At 36.3% G+C, this 13,786-nt stretch overlaps 1 protein-coding gene and 1 pseudogene across 1 annotated transcript in view; both read right to left on the bottom strand.

The window, feature by feature from the left end:
• ACBD6 (acyl-CoA binding domain containing 6) overlaps positions 1 to 13,786 on the bottom strand; it is a 214,518-nt gene that overhangs the window by 51,312 nt on the left and 149,420 nt on the right. The gene's annotated exons all lie outside the window — the stretch shown is intronic.
• On the bottom strand, positions 9,298 to 9,391 carry LOC112207053 (U6 spliceosomal RNA; annotated as a pseudogene).

Below are 13,786 nucleotides of genomic sequence, written 5' to 3'. Positions count from 1 at the left end.
AATAAAGCAGGAAAGAAAGATACAGAATGCTGGGAGGTAGAGCAGATTGGATATCAACTTAAAATAAGGTAGGCAGAGTAGACCTTACTGAGACAACTAGGGGAGAAAAATGTGAAGATGGTAAGGGAATAAGCTGTCTAAATATCTGGGGGAAAAGCAATAGGAGGGAACAAGATGAGCAAGTGCAAAGACCCTGAAATGGTTATGTACCCAGCATGTCTGAGGAACTGAGAGGAGGCCAGTGTGTTACTGAAGCAATGAAAGGAAGTTAGATTAGTAATAGGAGATGAGGGGAGAGAGAGGTAATAAAGGGCCAGATGGCATAGGGCCTTGTAAGCCATTCTAAGGATTTTGGCTTTTATGTTTAATTCAGTGAGAGGCCACTGAAGGGTTGTGAGCAGAGGAATAGCTTGACTTCACTTATGGGTTAAGAGGATCACTCTGGCTGCTAGGTTGAAAATAGAAGGAGTGATCAACTGTGCCACATGCTGCTGATAGGTCAGGTATGGTAAAGACTAAGAAATAGTCACTGGATTTAGCAAAGTGGAAGTCACTGGTTTTCCTGATAAGAACAGGAAGAATGGTGGAAGTGAACATTTGAGATCAAGTGGGTTCAAGAGATTATGGGAATGAAGGAATTAGAGTATAAAGAACTCTTTCATGGGATTTTGTTGTAAAAAGGAGGAAAGAAATGGGGCATTACATAAATGGAAAAGGGGCTAGAAGATAGCAGTATAACTGTATCCTGATGGAAATCTACACAGAAGAGAGAGAAAACTGATAATATAAAAACAAAAAAACAAAAACAGGGGTGGGGGGTTTAAATATGGAGTAAGATCCTTGAGCAGGATGAGATATAGTACACAAGCAGAGGGGAGGGCCTTAACCAGAAGCCCAGATAGTTCATCCACACTAATACAAAGGAAAGTGAACTATAAAAGCACAGATGCAGGTAAGTCAGTAGATATGGTAGTGAGAATTTGCAGAAGTTCTTTTTTAATGGCTCCTGTTTCATCAGTTAAACGGGAAGGAAGGTCACCAGCACACAATGATGATGAGGATCGAGATATCTAAATTTTGAGGAGAGAAGAGAAAATATGAAAAAGTCATCTAACTGGTAGAGTTCATGGGATAAGGAAATGTAGTGTCACTGCTGAGATTAGTGGTTATAAACATGGAGTGAGCATGGTTGTGTATTTTTTTCCAGCCATATTTAGCTGCATGGGTGGAGGTTTGGAAGAGTAGAATTCATTTAAATATCTGCTTTCTGAAAGTCTACTATATACCAGGGACACAGCAATAAACAAGCCAAGTTACAGTCTTTGCCTTTATGGAGTTTACAACGTAGTTTACATATTGCAAAATAGAAACAACCTATATATCTTAACAGTGGAATGGCTACAAGTATAGTATACTGCAGGCATATTATACGATACTAGGTAGTCATAAGAAATTATGTTAAAAAGAATATGGATATGAGAAAATATTAATAATAAAGTAGGTTATAAAACTATGTACAGCATGGTCCCATTTTTGTTTTAAAATTGTATCTCTACCTACAGGAAAAAGATTTTAAAAGCATGAGAATGAAAACAGGGATTATCTTGAGGATAATATTATAGATGACAAAGATTTTCTTTTGTTTGCATTATCAGTTTTCCCTATTTTCTGTATAGGTTCCATCAGGATATAAATATGCTGCTATCTCTCCAAACCTTAACCATCCCTCTAATGCCCCATTTCTCTCCTCTTTACAGCAAAATTCATGAAAGCATTGTCTATACTCTAATTCCTCCTTCCCATTATCTCTTGAACCCACTTGAATCAGATGTTCACTTCCACTATTCTTCCTGTTATTGTCAGGAAAACCAATCACTTGTTTTTGTAAAAATTTATAAAATATATTATTACTTTGTAATAAGAAAAAGTTACAGCTAAAATTTATTTTTATGCTCTCTGTGGTCATGGTATTGTTGGTACACTCTCTGAATTGGAATACCATCTACACGCTTACAAACTTCTTCAGTGATTTAATTATTACTTAGCTGTTCCAAGGAAAAACTCATCAAACCGACTAAAATCATGGTTACTTATAAGTAGCTCTTTACAATTACAAGCATGATAGGCTTACCTACCACTTCCCAATCCATTTCTTGTTTGCTGTGTTCCTCAGATCGCCATGCCTAATTTGGAGCTTTTGTGTTCAGATGCTGTGGGCTGAAGTGTTCTACTGTTTAATGTGAAATGTTGAGATTTTTGATCTTTCAATTTAGGGAATGTCTACCTAGAAATCAATTAGAGCAAGGACATGAACATAAGAACCATGACTCCAATTACAGAATTGACTGGCAAGTGGGGAATAGAAAGACAGGAGGCCAACCAGACTGTCCTCTAATTAGATTATCTATTCTGCCTTCCAAGAGTAGTAGAGAAAAGGATCAGTCTTTAAAAAAGATATCAAGATTTTTCAACTCTGAATTGTTTGAATGCCTCTAAGCACTTTGATAAAGGATAGGTATTTGAGTGAAACAAAGAAAAGACAATTATCTTAAATTATTATCTAATCCAATTGTAGTGTTTAGGGACCCAAATGTAAGTTATTCTTCTCTTACTCATTTTTTGTATGCCTAGCATACAATAGGTACTTACGAAATATTCAATCATGAACATAATTATTTGGAATGATTATGACTCACTAATATAAAGCCTGTTCAGCTTTAAATTATTATTAATAATTATCTTAAGTCTACTATAATACACTTACTATTATAATTATGATGCCTTAATAAACCACATCACCATGTCCCTATAAAATCTTTACTCTGTTAGTCTTCTTTGTGTGTTAAAATGGAATTGATATTAAAGCATGAGTATAAGCCCAAACATTTTTTCTCAATAATCTCAGAATAGAATATAGGAACCTAAACCTTAGTCTTTGCAGACATTCTGTTTTAAAATATATTACAAAGAATAAATGGAATTGAATGTCAAGAATGAATAAGTGAAAGCTTTTACTCATCTGGTTTACAACTTATATCAGCTAATTTTTCTAGATTTAAATTGATTGAATTTTTTTTGTTGTTTCATTTCAAATGACCACACCAGAAAAGGTTGTTTGTCATGATTATTTATGTTTTTCCCTTCTGTTTATCTTAAAGGAAATGTTCAAATTTAATCAATATGAAGTTGTTACAAACAGCAGCAGAAACTATTCTAATGAATTAAAATAGGTTATATGTTTGAAATCTTTTTAATAGATGAAACATTAGGGTAAAATAAAAATACCCAACTGAATTAAAAATAAACAAAATTACATAATAGAGTTAAAATGTAAAAAAATTCAAGCATGCTTAAAATTGAAGCTATGAAAGCATAAAAACACATAACCTAAATACTTCAAATATTTAAAAAATCTTATAAAAAAAGTTTATTCCACCTCCATATCCTGTTTCCAAATAAATATTAAAAACCTATAAGCAATATACATAACTGATAAAATAATATACAAAGTTTAAAGACTCAGATTCTCAAACAAGGAAAGGCAAAAAGTACCCATAATCCTCCTAAATGATTCTTTATCATACCTTTAAAATGGTAGAGAATCATGGAAGCTCCCTTCCATTTGGCCTGTTTTTCTCTGTTCTGACTTATAGGATTCTAAACTATCACCCAATACTTTGAGACTGGATTCAAAAACAGCTACTCCTCTTTATAAGTTTAAGCAGAACCTTCAGCCTTCACAATCCTTACTTAAAACTGTCTCCCACGACCTCCTTCATCTTTTAACTGTATTATGTTTGTGTTCTTCTGCTCCTTTGAAGGTAAGGATCATGGTATAATTTAATTTTATAGACTACGATTTCTTTTATCCTTTGTATCTGCACAAAACTTTGCATATAGTAAAAGTAAGCATAAAAACAAAACAAAACAAAACAAAAACAAACAGGCCAGGTGTGGTGGTTCACGCCTGTAATCCAGCATTTTGGGTGGCCAAGGCAGGTGAATCGCTTGAGCCCAGGAGTTTGAGACCGGCCTGGGTGACAGAAAGACACCCTATTTCAAAAGAAAAATAAACGACTTGCAAGAAAAGTAAATATAGTTGGCTTTGATTTTTGGCATTTTCAAGTACCTGGAATAGGGCCCAGAGTAGGGAAAAAATGCTGATGAGGACCATATTAGACACATTGTGACCAGTTGGCTCTGTATAGAAGAATTCTTCTAGCTGGTCTGAGAAAGCAATGAAAGGCCTGTCTTTGCCTATGAAATATGAGATGCAACAGAGGAAAAAGAGACTGAACAGTTAAAAAACAGCAAAGAGTAAAGAGCATAAATGGGTAAGAGGCCAGCAGAGCCTAATGGTAATTAGAAGGAATGGGGTAGCAACAGTAGCAGGCAGCAGAAATTAGAAGCTATGACAGAGGTGGCAACTTGTAGACATTTTAGACCACAGAGAATAGCCAGCCATAAAGAGGACTGGGCTGCATGCCAACCAGTAGGTTTTAGCAATTGCAAGAGAGAAAGAGAAGCTTCAGCCTTATGTCTCACACCAGCTATAAATACCCATGGTATAGTAAAATGATTTAAGAAGGAAGTAATGAAGTATGGAATATATTTTTTAAAAAGTATTTTATAGAAAAACAGTTAAAAAATAAAAGGCAGAATGTAACTGTTCAGCTAACTGAAAAGAACGCTTATCTAGAATGTTTAACCTTCCAGTGCTACAGAGTTGAGACTTCACTGCTGTAAAGAAAGAAAAAGGAGCAAACATTGACCGAATACCCATTGTGTGCTGGAAATTTTACAAACATCATTTCTTTTCATTCTCACAACAACCCTATTATGTAAACACTATTATTCCCACTTTCAAAATGAGTAAAATGATGCTCAGAGACATTATATAACTTGCCTAAGGTCCCAGGCCCTTCTAACAACACAATCCGTATTTTCTCAACTCTGCTACTAGAAAAGAGAAAGGAGAATCAACACAGATAATACAAATAAAAAGAAATGCAGTTAAAATTTTTTATTTTTTTCAGGTTAAAGACAATAGGTGGCCTAAGTTATGGTATCACATACAGCATGCTTGTGTAATTCCTATTACCAAAATCTCAAAACTGACATATCATCAGAGAGTGAATAATCTTACTCTTCAACACTATACACTCTTCTTTACCTCTGCATCAGTTGATTGCTATACTTTTTCAAGTTATACATATTTTGAGAAGCTGGAGCTTAGTCTCTATATTTGTATTAATTTACCGAGCTGGTCTAGCATTCAAAGTTAGGTAAATAAGAACAAAGCCAAACTCTTTGAAGGGTGTCTTGCTTACTGCATACTGTTTCTATAACACTATTCAGTAAAAACTCAATATACCTTAATCCACTCTATTCTAAATCCCTTGATGGTGAATGACCAGAAGTAAAAAAGAGAAATCCAGGAAATGATTATTTTCATTCATATTCTCATTCATCTTTCACTTTTACAGTGAAAATTTACATAGTCTGTTAGGCCCACAAAACAGTTCCTCCTCTACAGAAGGTGCTATGAAATAGGCACTTTGATTAGTTGTTAGGAGTATACATTAGTATAAATCATTTAGAAAATTAAAAGATTTATAAATCTTTTAGAAAAAACAAAATCATTTCCTTTCACTTAGCATTTCTAGAAAGGTATCCTAAAAATACTTCAAATATTTAAAAAACCTTATAAAAAAGTTGATTCCAGTATTATCCAGAATAGCAAGGAATTAGAAACAATCTAAGTGTCCAACAACACAGGGAAAGTTGAGTCGATTATTATGCAGCAATTTCAAATGGTGGTCATAAAACATTTATAACTTAGAACATCATTACAATATTATTAATGTAAAATGGAATTATAAAAAATGTTTTTATACTAAGATCTAAATCTAAACTATATAAAGCAAGCAAATAAACCAAAAAACACTGTATATTTAAAAATGTTTTAAAAACCTACCACAATGTAAACAGTATGTCTATGTGTTTTTTTTTAACTTTTCTGTATATTCTGATATTTCTATTATGAACAAGTGCTATCTTTGTAATGAAAAATTTTAAAACCTTGAAATTTTAAAGTTACATTGTTTTACAATGTAGCAAAACCTAGCCTGTAGCAGCTCCCTGAAAACCAGCAGCAAGTGCTGGAGATCTGAAATTCTGAAGCTAAAATTTTAGCAATCCCATCCAGCTTGAGAGATATGGTAAACATACTGGATGAGGGATATAGGTAGCAAGTGTTGACAGGCTAGATCGGTTAGATCTAACAAGATGGAATTTAACAGACATAGAGAAAAGATCCCATACCAAAGACCAAGTAGTCACAAACTACATCGTGGAGTAATCTTAGGAGAAACATAAATAGAAGATTTAGGGGCTTTAGTAGAGTGTGAGCTCAGTGAATTTTGATGTAGCTACTCAAAAGCAAATTAAATTTTAGAAATATATTAACAGGTACATACTATTAGAATGAGGAAAGTGATAGTGCTTGTGGTAGGCAGAAATCCAAAGTAAGCCCCAATGACCCAGGCCCTTGTATAATTCCCTTGCCTTGAGTGACGGTGGCACCAGTGAATGTGATGGGAAACCACTTTCATGATGGAGGGCAGAGATGGAATGGAGAGAGCTGGCCTCAAAGAAACAAATAGCCATGTTGACCATTTTGTGAACTGCCTAAGGAGAGGGATGGTGTCTAGGAATGAGGGCCTCAAGTAACTAAGAGGACTGCAAACTCTAGATGAGAATGAAGACTTATGAAGCCTTGAGCAGAGGAACCAGATAAGCCATGCCATAATGTTTGACCCATGGAGACTGTGAGAAAACAAAAGTGTGTTAAGTTGCTAAATTTGTGGTAATTTATTATGCAGCAATAGAAAACTGATACAGGCTGGGCATGGTAGCTCATGCCTGTAATCCCAATACTTTGGGAGGCCAGGGCAGGAGAATCACTTGAGCCTGGGCAACATGGCAAGACCCCATCTACAAAAAATACAAAAATTAGCCAGGCATAGTGGTGTGCACCTGTAGTCCCAGCTACCTGGGAGGCTGAGGTGGGAGGATTGCTTGAGGCTAGGAGGTCGAGGCTGCAGTGAGCTGTGACCATGCCACTGCACTCCACCCGGGGTGACAGAGTGAGACCTTGTCTCAATAACAAAAAACAAAACAAAACAAAACAAAAATAATGAAAAACGAAAAAAATCCAAACCCAAACTAATACAGAGCTATTCTTTTCTAGGGTCAGATAATTCCTGCAGTGTTAGTAGTAAAGAGCTGTGGGTGAAAAGTACCTTGAAAGATATACATAAAGAGCCTGAAATAGGCTTTGGCTGGATGGTAAAGTAACTTTAAATCATGTCATGTTAGGAACGAAAGACGAAATATCTGAAAACAATAAAAGTGTTTGCTTCTATACGGCTACACATTTTAGAAGTAGGAAGAGTATGAGAAAATTATAGGGAGTCAAACACTTAATTTTTCAACAGAAAGTTTTTTTTTTTTTTTTTTTGAGACAGAGTCATGCTTTGTCGCCTAGGCTGGAGTAAAGTGGTGCGATCGTGGCTCACTGCAGCCTCCCACTCCTGGGGGTTGAAGCAATTCTCCTGCCTCAGCCTCCCGAGTAGCAAGGATTAAAGGTGCCTGCCATCATGGCCAGCTAATTTAGTAGAAACAGGGTTTCACCATGTTGGCCCAGCTGGTAGAAAGATCTTTTCAAACTTAAAATGGCTACCTTAATGTTCCTTCAATTCCCTATCCTTGAAAATTTTCAAGCTTAGATGGACGACTGATAAGCAGGCACATATAAAGAGGTTCTAGGCCGGGTGCGGTGGCTCACGTCTGTAATCCCAGCACTTTGGGAGGCTGAGGCGGGTGGATCACGAGGTCGAGAGATCAAGACCATCCTGGCTAACATGGTGAAACCCCATCTCTACTAAAAATACAAAAAATTAGCCGGGCGTGGTGGCGGGCACCTGTAGCTACTCGGGAGGCTGAGGCAGGAGAATGGCGTGAACCTGGGAGGCGGAGCTTGCAGTGAGCCGAGATTGCGCCACTGGGCGACACAGCGAGACCCTGTCTCAAAAAAAAAAAGAGATTCTAAGCATTTCTAGATGGCCTGATTAATAATCTTGTCTCTCTCTTAGGCATTTCCATCTTTAAATACTGTATGTGTATAAAGAGGTACTTCTATTTACAGCATAAATATTTGCAGTGCCTAGTGTACTGTAGGCAGCCAATAAATATTTGTTGAATGAATAAATGCACAAAAGAAAAATATAATGAAAGAAAAAATGAGAATATTAATATCCTACGATCTAATTGCCTTTTAATGCTCCTTTTGGGCAAATTAAAAATAAAACCTTGATGGCAATGAAAGTAGCAGCGGCTATCTGTGGGAGAAAGAAGTATGTCTTTTTGTAGCAAATAAATCAATATAGAGAAGTGACAAGAGCTCTGGACTGTGAGTTTTAGTCTTGGCACTACCACTTTTGGTCCAAAAAATGAACGGAAATGATCAGTCCTGGGGTTCAGGCTGAGTTAGAAGGCATGTTGAGGCAGGAAGAAGTGTAGGATCAGGAGAACTGAGGAAATGGGAGCTATTAAGAGTATTAAGATCTAGAGAAGCTTCAGAATTTGAGGTTGTGACAGGAAGCAAGCTCAAAGATGTTAAGTGTTCAAGTAAGTTAAAATGGAGTATAAATGAATGTAGCCAGGGTTGAGGGGTTTTCACAGACCAAGGATTGGTAGGTGTTAGTATGAATGCTGAAGTGTCTGAATAAGGATAGCTTTAGATAGAATGGAGAAGTAAATTGGAAGCCTGCCCCTCCATTAATTAAAAATCCAGTCCAAAAAGCTATCAATTTTTAAACAGTCTAATTCATTTTTTTGATATACAAATGTTCCTTATTTCTTGTCTGCTATATTCCAGAGCCTTCTAAACCTTTATTTTCTACTTATTCAACTGCTTTTACGAAGAACTTATGACAAACTTATTAGGCAACATATCAACAAATAAAATCTGAATAAGCTTTCTTTTTGCTCTTATAATTTTTTTCTCTCAGGTTAATAGGACAAAATATCATTAGGAATCAAAAATATAACTGAATATTACCCTTTTCACTAAAAACGTTATTCACAGCATTTATAGGCGAAGGGGCAATTTTTTCCTGAGTTTTTTTAACCCATTTTAGGATGTTGCAAGAGCAGTATCACTTGTTTAATATAACTTTGTATCCTTTATTTAACTTAATTTTTCTTATAAAGTCAGCTTTTATTTACTTATAAAAAAAAATAGAACGCTTCACGAACTTGCATGTCAGGGGCCATGCTAATCTTCTCTGTATCGTTCCATTTTTTTAGTATAATAAAAAATATAAATAAAAATTTTTAATTTCTTTTTTTTTTTTTGGAAACGTCTCGCTCTGTCGCCCAGGCTGGCTCGCGGCGATCTCGGCTCACTGCAAGCCTCGCCTCCCAGGTTCACGCCATTCTCCTGCCTCAGCCTCCCGAGTAGCTGGGACTACCGGCACCTGCCACCACGCCTGGCTAATTTTTTGTATTTTTAGTAGAAATGGGGTTTCACCGTGTTAGCCAGGATGGTCTCAAATCTCCTGACCTCGTGATCCGCCTGCCTCGGCCTCCCAAAATGCTGGGATTACAGGCGTGAGCCACCGTGCCCAGCCTTTTAATTTCTTTAGTATAAAAAACACAAATAAATTTTTTTTAGTATAATAAATTTTATGTGTTGCCAAAGCAACCACTAAAGTTAGCTTTTAAAAATGGATTTAATTTTTCCATTAAAGATGGGCTTTGTTAGAGTTGTATGACCTTGTTTATTAGTGGGCCTTTCTCTTTAATATTGTTTTATCCTGAAATAAATCACTTCCTATTCTTGTTAGCTTCTCTTTCTATCCTGCATAGAGTTTTTATTAATGTTTCAAATCCTCTTTGGTTTTTCCTCTAAATGTCACTGTAAAACTGATTTTTTTTCCTCACGTCTTGAAATCTTTAAGCTATCATAAAATCACGTAAATATTTTTCTTTCTATTTGTATTCTAATTTCCTCCTCCTAACAACTGCATAATTTTGATGTAATCAACCAGGCTACACAATAATAGTACAACTAAAGGTGTTTCAATCCTCTCCAGTGACCCCCCCTTTTTTTTTTTGAGCAGAGTCTTGCTCTGTCGCCCAGGCTGGAGTACAGTGGTGCGATCATAGCTCACTGCAGCCTCGATCTCCTGGGCTCAAGCGATCTCCCTGCCTCAGCCTCCAAAGTAGCTGGGACTATAAATGCAGGCCATTATGCCTGGCTAAATATTTTTTACTTGTATTAATAGAAAAGATAAGGTCTCACTATGTTGCTCAGGCTGGTCTCCAACTTCTAAGCTCAAGCGATTCTTCCACCTTGGCCACCCAAAGTGCTTGGATTACAGGTGTGAGCCACCATGCCTGGCCGACTCCTAATTCTGATTTCTTCCCAGCATTTCACTCAATGTGTTAAGAGACCCTAGTTCAGGTATTTGAGAAATTGATCTATATTTTCTATTGTTGTTACCGAAACACAAATCCTTGGTCAATTCAACCCAATAACCAAAATTAATACAAGGGTATCTTCACTGGTATTCCTTCCTATTCCCTTTCTCCCTAGTAACAGTACACTGTTACTAATCACTCTAAAAAATTCCTTATACTTCTCATTTAAAACACACCCACACTCACCCAAATTCCTTACTCTGAGTATTTATGGCTTCCATAGTCTGCCCGAGCTGTTTCTGCTACCTATCCCTTTCCACACCTCAGCATCCTTCAAATATCACCTAGCCTTTACAGTACAAGATAGGCCACAATTCATAACTGAAGATGTCTCCAACTACGGTGCTCCCTAGTAATCTCTCCCTTTTTTTCCTATTACCTCTTCCAATGCACTTGCAGATGATCTCTCATTATAGGATTTGGTTATAGTCTGGCTCATAATTGTTCTTTAATAATTTAACGAGTTTTCTACTGTCTCAGATAGTAAGCGATGTCAGGGCAGGAACCACAGTTTGTACGTCTTGTATCTCCTAATGTCTTGTTGCATCCAGGTCATGGAGTAAGTATTTAATAAAATATTTGAGTTAAATTTAATAATTTCAGGGCTGTTACTTTTCCTATGTTTATATTGCTGATTTTATTCTTATGGTAATCTGTATGCAGAATTTCTAGTAACTACTCTTAACCATAATAAATAATCCTATGAAATATAATATAGGTGAATTGCAGATATCTATTTCCATAGAAAACTGATAAAAATATATAGGTTTATTCTCAATCTAGACATCTTTATGTCATTCTATAGCTTATATTACTTTTCAGGTATCCCTTTAATCTGGGTGCTGTCAGTTACCTGCCAGATATTACTTTTTTTTCTTTTTTTTTTTTGAGACAGTCTTGCTCTGTCACCCAGGCTGGAGTACAATGGCACAATCCCGGCTCAGTGCACCCTCTGCCTCCTGGGTTCAAGCAATTCTCCTGCCTCGGCCTCCCGACTAGCTGGGACTACAGGTGCGTGCCACCACACCTGGCTAATTTTTTGTATTTTTTAGTAGAGACAGGGTTTCCCTGTGTTAGCCATGATGGTCTCAATCTGACCTTGTGATCCACCTGCCTCAGCCTCCCAAAGTGCTGGAATTACAGGTGTGAGTCACTGTGCCTGGCCCGATACTACTTTTTTTTTTTTTTTTGATAGGGCATTGAGATACCACTTCACATCTCTATTAAGATGGCTAGTATCAAAAACACAGAAAATGACAAGTGTTGGCTAGGATTTGGGGAAAGTGGAACCTTCAAGTATTGCTAATGAGAATGTAAAATGGTGCACCTGCTGTGAAAATGGCTTGGCAACTCCTCAACAAATTAAACAGAGAATGATCCAGCAATTCCACTTTCCAGAACTGAAAGCAGGGACTTGAACAGGTATTTTTATATCCATGTTCACAGTGGCATCATATACAATAACCAAAAGGTGGGAACAATATGAATATCCATCAGCAGATGAAAGGATAAACAAAATATGGTATATACATACAAAGTGAGTATTATTCGGCCTCAAAAAGGAATGCAATTCTGACATATGCTACAACATAAACCTTGAAGACATTATGCTAAATAAAATAAGCCAGACACAAAACGACAAATATGCTACAATTCCATTTACATGAGGTATATGTAGTCAAATTCAGAGAGACAGAAAGTAGAATTATGGTGGCCAGGAGGCGGGGTGGGGATAATGGGCATTTATTGTTTAGTGAGCACAGACTTTCAGTTTGGGAAGATAAAAAAGTTCTGGAGATAGACAATGGTAATGATTGCACAACAATGTGAATGGATGAATAAATGAATGCTTTATTGTTAATATTATTATTATTATTATTATTTTAGAGATGAGGTCTTGCTATGTTGTCCAGGCTGGCCTCAAACTCCTAGGCTCAAGTGATCCTCCTGCCTTAGGCTCCTGAGGATCAGGAGGTTTTCACCACGTTGGCCAGGCTGGTCTCTTACTCCTGACCTAAGGTGATCCACTTGCCTCAGCCTCCGAAAAGCTGGGATTACAGGTGTGAGCCTCCGCACCCAGCCATATTTTTTATAGGTTTTGTTAGATTTGGGTTCAACATTTTTTGGAAGAATACAAGTATTACTCTGCTTCCTACTGAGAGGGGGCCTTAAAAAGCAGATGGCATTTGAGACAGTGTGGATGGAAGCATGTGAGAGACAGTAAGGGTAAACAATACAGGTAAAGAACAAACATGAGCAAAGGCACAGATGGAACAAGTGTGTGATATGTTCAAGGAAAGAAACTACATTAACTAGAGATAAGATTTTCAATACTGTTCACTGCACTTTATACACAGAGTACATCCCATTCAGCCCTGCTGAATCAGCATATCTAGGGAGGAAGGCTCAGATACCTTTATTTTTACAAAGTTCCCAAGAAAATTCAATACTTTACCAGGTCTGAAACTTACTGTCCCAGAAAATAGTGTACCTGTAAGTAGCTTGTTCATGGTATGTCAAGCTCATTCCTACTTCAGGGACCTTTTTATTACAACTTACAGCAACTTCTCTTCATTGAATTCTCAGCTTGTCACTTTCTCAGTAAAGTCTTACCTGATCACTGTTTAAAGTAACCACCACTATTTTATTTCTTAGAACTTAACTGATATTATCTTGTTTGTTTTTGGCATATTTTCTTCATTAGAATGTATGCTCCAAAAGAACTTGAATCTTGTCTTTTTTACTATAATTCTAATGCCTAGAAGAGGTATGGGGTACATAAAAGGTAGATACTAAATATTCACAGAATGAATGGATAAATTTGGCTGACTTAGGAAATTCTTTTTGGAATATTCTTATGTAATATAGATAGAAAATAATAAAATTATTCTTTAAGCTTTTCTTCACTGAGATTGGTTAGTAAATACTTCTTGAGAATTTCTTTTTGTCATTTTAGATGTTTTACTCTGTGATAGCCCATGTCACCTTACTGGTTAACAGAAAAAATTTGGGCAGCATTTCATAGAAGACAACTGCAACTCTGAACATCTATCCAATCAGTTCAATAATAATTTCCAAATGTACTTAATGGCCTATTAAATCAGTAATTAGAAATCAAATTTTGCTAGGCTGCAAAAGATGTCAGAATTATGTATGCTCAGACTAAGATATTTTAAAATTAAAATTGTATTTAATTAGCATTCCTCAGAGAAATATATTCTAAAATTAAAATTTTATT

This window comes from Pan troglodytes, chromosome 1, assembly GCF_028858775.2.
Source record: "Pan troglodytes isolate AG18354 chromosome 1, NHGRI_mPanTro3-v2.0_pri, whole genome shotgun sequence".
Lineage (NCBI taxonomy): Eukaryota > Metazoa > Chordata > Mammalia > Primates > Hominidae > Pan > Pan troglodytes.
Note: the sequence above shows the minus strand (reverse complement) of the source record. Positions and strands in the feature narration are given on the sequence as shown.